The following is a 7,633-nucleotide window of genomic DNA, read 5'->3' on the forward strand; positions in this document are numbered from 1 at the left end:
ATCCTCCTCTCACAAACAGTGGGGAGAACGTGTATTTGATACACTGCCGATTTTGCAGGTTTTCCTACTTAAAGCAAGTCTGTAATGTGTATCATAGGTACACTCTAAAACAATAATCCAGAAAATCACATTGTATGATTTTTAAGTAATTATTTAGCATTTTATTGCATGACAATTATTTGATACATCAGAAAAGCAGAACTTACTATTTGGTACAGAAACCTTTGTTTGCAATTACAGAGATCATATGTTTCCTGTAGTTCTTGACCAGGTTTGCACACACTGCAGCAGGGATTTTTGCCCACTCCTCCACACAGACCTTCTCCAGATCCTTCAGGTTTCGGGGCTGTCATTGGGCAATACGGACTTTCAGCTTCCTCTAAAGATTTTCTATTGGGTTCAGGTCTGGAGACTGGCTAGGCCACTCCAGGACCTTGAGATGCTTCTTGCGGAGCCACTCCCTGGCTGTGTGTTTCGGGTCGTTGTCATGCTGGAAGACCCAGCCAAGACCCAGCTTCAATGCTCTTACTGAGGGAAGGAGGTTGTTGGCCAAGATCGCGCGATACATGGCCCCATCCATCCTCCCCTCAATACGGTGCAGTCGTCTTGTCCCCTTTGCAGAAAAGCATCCCTAAAGAATGATGTTTCCACCTCCATGCTTCACGGTTTGGATGGTGTTCTTGGGGTTGTACTCATCCTTCTTCTTCCTCCAAACACAGCGAGTGGAGTTTAGACAAAAAAACTATATTTTTGTCTCATCAGACCACATGAGCTTCTATCATTCCTCCTCTGGATCATCTAGATGGTCATTGGCAAACTTCAGACGGGCCTGGGCATGCGCTGGCTTGAGCAGGGGGACCTTGCGTACGCTGCAGGATTTGAATCCATGACGGCGTAGTGTTACTAATGGTTTTCTTTGAGACTGTGGTCCCTGCTCTCTTCAGGTCATTGACCAGGTCCTGCCGTGTAGTTCTGGGCTGATCGCTCACCTTCCTCATGATCATTGATGCACCATGAGGTGAGATCTTGCATGGAGCCCCAGACTGAGGGTGATTAACCGTCATCTTGAACTTCTTCCATTTTCGGCCTCCCGGGTGGCGCAGTGGTTAAGGGCGCTGTACTGCAGCGCCAGCTGTGCCATCAGAGTCCCTGGGTTCGCGCCCAGGCTCTGTCGTAACCGGCCGCGACCGGGAGGTCCGTGGGGCGACGCACAATTGGCCTAGCGTCGTCCGGGTTAGGTAGGGATCGTCCGGGTCGGTAGGGATGTCCTTGTTTCATCGCGCACCAGCGACTCCTGTGGCGGGCCGGGCGCAGTGCGCGCTAAACAAGGTTGCCAGGTGCACGGTGTTTCCTCCGACACATTGGTGCGGCTGGCTTCCGGGTTGGATGCGCGCTGTGTTAAGAAGCAGTGCGGCTGGTTGGGTTGTGTATCGGAGGACGCATGACTTTCAACCTTCGTCTCTCCCGAGCCCGTACGGGAGTTGTAGCGATGAGACAAGATAGTAGTTACTACAACAATTGGATACCACGAAATTGGGGATAAAAAGGGGGTAAAATAAAAAAAATACAAAAAGAACTTCTTCTATTTTCTAATAATTGCGCCAACAGTTGTTGCCTTCTCACCAAGCTGCTTGCCTGTAGCCCATCCCAGCCTTTTGCAGGTCTACAATTTTATCCCTGATGTCATTACACAGCTCTCTGGTCTTGGCCATTGTGGAGAGGTTGGAGTCTGTTTGATTGAGTGTGTGGACAGGTGTCTTTTATACAAGTAACGAGTTCAAACAGGTGCAGTTAATACAGGTAATGAGTGGAGAAAAGGAGAGCTTCTTAAAGAAAAACTAACAGGTCTGCGAGAGCCAGAATTCTTACTGGTTGGTAGGTGATCAAATACTTATGTCATGCAATAAAATGCAAATTAATTACTTAAAAATCATACAATGTTATTTTCTGGATTTTGATTTTAGATTCCGTCTCTCACAGTTGAAGTGTACCTATGATAAAAAATTACAGACCTCTACATGCTTTGTAAGTAGGAAAACCTGCAAAATCGGCAGTGTATCAAATACTTGTTCTCCCCACTGTATAGGCTACCGCAGCATCCATAACGGCACACTGTTCCCTACTGTATACGAGGTAGTACTTTTGACCAGGGCCCAGTTGTGGAAAAAATACCCAATTGTCATACTTGAGTAAAAGTATAGATACCTTAATAGAAAGTTACTCAAGTAAAAGTCACCCAGTTTAATGCTACTTGAGTAAAAGTCTAAAAGTATTTGGTTGTAAATATACTTAAGTATCAAAAGTAAATGTAATTGATAAAATATAGTTAGGTATCAAAAGTATAAATAATTTTAAATTCCTTCTGTTAAGCAAAGCAGGCTGCAACCTTTTCTTGTTTTTAAAATGTATGGAGAGCCAGGGGCACACTCCAACACTCAGACATCATTTACAAAACATGCATTTGTGTTTAGTGAGTCTGCCAAATCTGAGGCAGAAGGGATGGCCATGTGTTGTTTTGATAATTGTGTGAATTGGACCATTTTCCTGTCTTGCAAAACATTCAAATACATAATGGAATCATATACACCATAGAATCATTACTCTGAATTGTATATTTTATTTCACCCTTAATTATCCAGGTAAGTTGACTGAGAACACATTCTCAAATACAGCAACAACCTGGGGTATAAATACTGGGGATGAATGAGCCAATTGGAAGCTGGGGATGATCAGATTGGGAATTTAGCCAGGACGCTGGAGTTAACACACCTGCTCTTATTTTACCTTTATTTAACTAGGCAAGTCAGTTAAGAAAAAAGTCTTATTTACAATGACGGCCTACAGGGGAACAGTGGGTTAACTGCCTTGTTCAGGGGAACAGTGGGTTAACTGCCTTGTTCAGGGGAACAGTGGGCTAACTGGTCTAGGAACAGTGGGTTAACTGCCTTGTTCAGGGGCAGAACAACAGATTTGTACCTTGTCAGCTCGGGGATTCAATGCAGCAACCTTTCAGTTACTGGCCCAACGCTCTAACCACCCCACTTACAATAAGTGCCATGGAATCTTTAGTGACCACAGAGAGTCAGGACACCTGTTTAATGTCCTATCTGAAAGACAACACCTTACACAGGGCAATGTCCCCAATCATTTCCCTGGGGCATGTATACACACTGTATATCTTATTGTTTTTGGACTGGAGGAAAGAGTGCCTTCTACTGGCCCTCCAACACCATCTAATCTCCTATTCAGGGACCGACCAGGACCAATCCTGCTTAGCTTCAGAGGCAAGCCAGCAGTAGGATGCAGGGTGGTATGCTGCACTATGGAATCATTACCCTGAATCATATACACTATGGAATCATTACCCTGAATCATATACACTATGGAATCATATACACTATGGAATCATTACCCTGAATCATATACACTATGGAATCATTACCTTGAATCATGTACACTATGGAATCATTACCCTGAATCATACACACAGTTCTCTCATCATATTCCTTCACTCTTACTCACTTTGAGATATCTCTGTTAATGTACAAGGATGAGAAATTAGGTATAGGAGGGAAATGAGGGATGATGGTAGATAGAAGGAGAGCAGGAGTGGCTTGGAGGGAGAGAGGATGGAGAGTCGGGGAAAGAGGTTGATTTATTCATCATACACTCGTCCTTTAACCAGGAACGACGCCATACCCTGTTTTAACAACACACAATAACTTGTGTGTGTTTTGTCATGCTACATTTGGACATCGTCAAATTCACATTTAACTACTTGATGGTTCAGCGGCATTATCGGAGGCCATTCAACAAGGAACGACTCAATCCCATTGATTCGACGTGAAGATGTATGAACTGAAGGAGGGTTAGGGTTTGGAGGAGGGTTTGGCATTTGCAAAAAGGATTATATCTGTGTTACATTATAAGAGGAGGTCAAACAGATTATTAAACAACTTTACAGGTATTTTTGAATATCTGACTTCAGTGTGATGATGATGAAGATGGTGATGAAGATATTTTACAGATGCAGTGTAACTGCACCTTCTCCATAGGATCTCTCTCATTACCATATTGGAGCAAAAATAAGGGTACCACTTTAGATTGGAAATGAGGCAGTCAATTACATTGATGGAAGCTACAATCTAGCCGCAATATTAAATCTGATCTACCACCTACAGTGCCTTGCGAAAGTATTCGGCCCCCTTGAACTTTGCGACCTTTTGCCACATTTCAGGCTTCAAACATAAAGATATAAAACTGTATTTTTTTGTGAAGAATCAACAACAAGTGGGACACAATCATGAAGTGGAACGACATTTATTGGATATTTCAAACTTTTTTAACAAATCATAAACTGAAAAATTGGGCGTGCAAAATTATTCAGCCCCCTTAAGTTAATACTTTGTAGCGCCACCTTTTGCTGCGATTACAGCTGTAAGTCGCTTGGGGTATGTCTCTATCAGTTTTGCACATCGAGAGACTGACATTTTTTCCCATTCCTCCTTGCAAAACAGCTCGAGCTCAGTGAGGCTGGATGGAGAGCATTTGTGAACAGCAGTTTTCAGTTCTTTCCACAGATTCTCGATTGGATTCAGGTCTGGACTTTGACTTGGCCATTCTAACACCTGGATATGTTTATTTTTGAACCATTCCATTGTAGATTTTGCTTTATGTTTTGGATCATTGTCTTGTTGGAAGACAAATCTCAGTCCCAGTCTCAGGTCTTTTGCAGACTCCATCAGGTTTTCTTCCAGAATGGTCCTGTATTTGGCTCCATCCATCTTCCCATCAATTTTAACCATCTTCCCTGTCCCTGCTGAAGAAAAGCAGGCCCAAACCATGAGGCTGCCACCACCATGTTTGACAATGGGGATGGTGTGTTCAGCTGTGTTGCTTTTACGCCAAACATAACGTTTTGCATTGTTGCCAAAAAGTTCCATTTTGGTTTCATCTGACCAGAGCACCTTCTTCCACATGTTTGGTGTGTCTCCCAGGTGGCTTGTGGCAAACTTTAAACGACACTTTTTATGGATATCTTTAAGAAATGGCTTTCTTCTTGCCACTCTTCCATAAAGGCCAGATTTGTGCAATATACGACTGATTGTTGTCCTATGGACAGAGTCTCCCACCTCAGCTGTAGATCTCTGCAGTTCATCCAGAGTGATCATGGGCCTCTTGGCTGCATCTCTGATCAGTCTTCTCCTTGTATGAGCTGAAAGTTTAGAGGGACGGCCAGGTCTTGGTAGATTTGCAGTGGTCTGATACTCCTTCCATTTCAATATTATCGCTTGCACAGTGCTCCTTGGGATGTTTAAAGCTTGGGAAATCTTTTTGTATCCAAATCCGGCTTTAAACTTCTTCACAGCAGTATCTCGGACCTGCCTGGTGTGTTCCTTGTTCTTCATGATGCTCTCTGCACTTTTAACGGACCTCTGAGACTATCACAGTGCAGGTGCATTTATACGGAGACTTGATTACACACAGGTGGATTATATTTATCATCATTAGTTAATTTGGTTAACATTGGATCATTCAGAGATCCTCACTGAACTTCTGGAGAGAGTTTGCTGCACTGAAAGTAAAGGGGCTGAATAATTTTGCACGCCTAATTTTTCAGTTTTTGATTTGTTAAAAAAGTTTGAAATATCCAATAAATGTCGTTCCACTTCATGATTGTGTCCCACTTGTTGTTGATTCTTCACAAAAAAATACAGTTTTATATCTTTATGTTTGAAGCCTGAAATGTGGCAAAAGGTCGCAAAGTTCAAGGGGGCCGAATACTTTCGCAAGGCACTGTAAAATAATTCATTACAAATACATTTAAGTAAGGGTCCCACTTTAGATTGTCAATAAAATATGCTTTTATTACATAGAAATGACATACTGTCAGCACCACGGGAGGTTGGTGGCACCTTAATTGGGGAGGACGGGCTCGTGGTAATGACTGGAGCGGAGATTCACCCTGTGTCTGTACGTTTACTTTGACTGATCCTCCTGACCTTTTGTCCCGGCTGTCAAGCTGAGAGGCTGGCGAGGCAGTGGGAAGAGAGAAACCCCACATGAACTATGACAAGCTGAGAGGCTGGCGAGGCAGTGGGAAGAGAGAAACCCCACATGAACTATGACAAGCTGAGAGGCTGGCGAGGCAGTGGGAAGAGAGAAACCCCACATGAACTATGACAAGCTGAGAGGCTGGCGAGGCATTGGGAAGAGAGAAACCCCACATGAACTATGACAAGCTGAGAGGCTGGCGAGGCAGTGGGAAGAGAGAAACCCCACATGAACTATGACAAGCTGAGAGGCTGGCGAGGCAGTGGGAAGAGAGAAACCCCACATGAACTATGACAAGCTGAGAGGCTGGCGAGGCAGTGGGAAGAGAGAAACCCCACATGAACTATGACAAGCTGAGAGGCTGGCGAGGCAGTGGGAAGAGAGAAACCCCACATGAACTATGACAAGCTGAGAGGCTGGCGAGGCAGTGGGAAGAGAGAAACCCCACATGAACTATGTATGACAAGCTGAGCAGAGCACAATGAGGTGAGGTGACACACTCACTATACCTACATGGAGAAACGCTCAATACTACTGTTGTTCCCATAGATACACATACTCAGATACAGTCTCAATACTACTGTTGTTCTGTTCCCATAGATACACATACTCAGATACAGTCTCAATACTACTGTTGTTCCCATAGATACAGATACTCAGGTACAGTCTCAATACTACTGTTGTTCCCATAGATACACATACTCAGGTACAGTCTCAATACTACTGTTGTTCCCAAGACTAACTTCAGTAAACTGATCCTGGTCAACTAGGTCAGTATATCCCCTGTTTATCTCAAGGTGTATCAAATGGCACCATATTCCTACTAGCTCACTCATCTCATATAAGGATGTAGGGCTTTGAAATGGACCTCTTACTTTTGGACTCCCAGCTGGTCCAGAATGCCCCTCTTCTGTTCCTCACTATGCATTGTGGCAGGTAGCGTTCTCTTGGCATCCGCCAAACCCTGATTCGTCCGTCAGACTGCCAGATGGTGAAGTGTGATTCATCACTCCAGAGAATGCGTTTCCACTGCTCCAGAGTCCAATGGTGGCAAGCTTTACACCACTCCAGCCGACACTTGTCATTGTGCATGGTGATCTTAGGCTTGTGTGCGACTGCTCGGCCATGGAAACCCATTTCATGAAGCTCCCGACTAACAGTTCTTGTGCTGACATTGCCTCCAGAGGCAATTTTCTGAACCATTCTGACATAGGATCGTCATCCTACCTCATCGGAACAGGAAGTTATGTTGTCGTCAAGGCTTTATATAGGAAGGGAGAAAAGGGATGTGTGTCACAGTTTACAACCTCTGTATCTTCACGTGGGCATCCACTGAGTGAGCAGCAATATCTTATGAAAACCCACATCTCACATTTTAGAAGCTAAAATCACATTTCATCCCATCACAAATAATTTCACATTCAAACATTTAAATTGAACAACAACAGTTGTGTGTTCAATTGTATACACCTGTCAACAACGGGTGTGGCTGAAATAGCCGAATCCACTCATTTGAAGGGGTGTCCACATACTTTTGTATATATAGTGTATTAGCCACTCCTTTGCCCTATCTCTTTCA

The sequence above is a fragment of the Oncorhynchus clarkii genome, chromosome 28, assembly GCF_045791955.1.
Source record: "Oncorhynchus clarkii lewisi isolate Uvic-CL-2024 chromosome 28, UVic_Ocla_1.0, whole genome shotgun sequence".
Classification (NCBI taxonomy): Eukaryota; Metazoa; Chordata; class Actinopteri; order Salmoniformes; family Salmonidae; genus Oncorhynchus; species Oncorhynchus clarkii.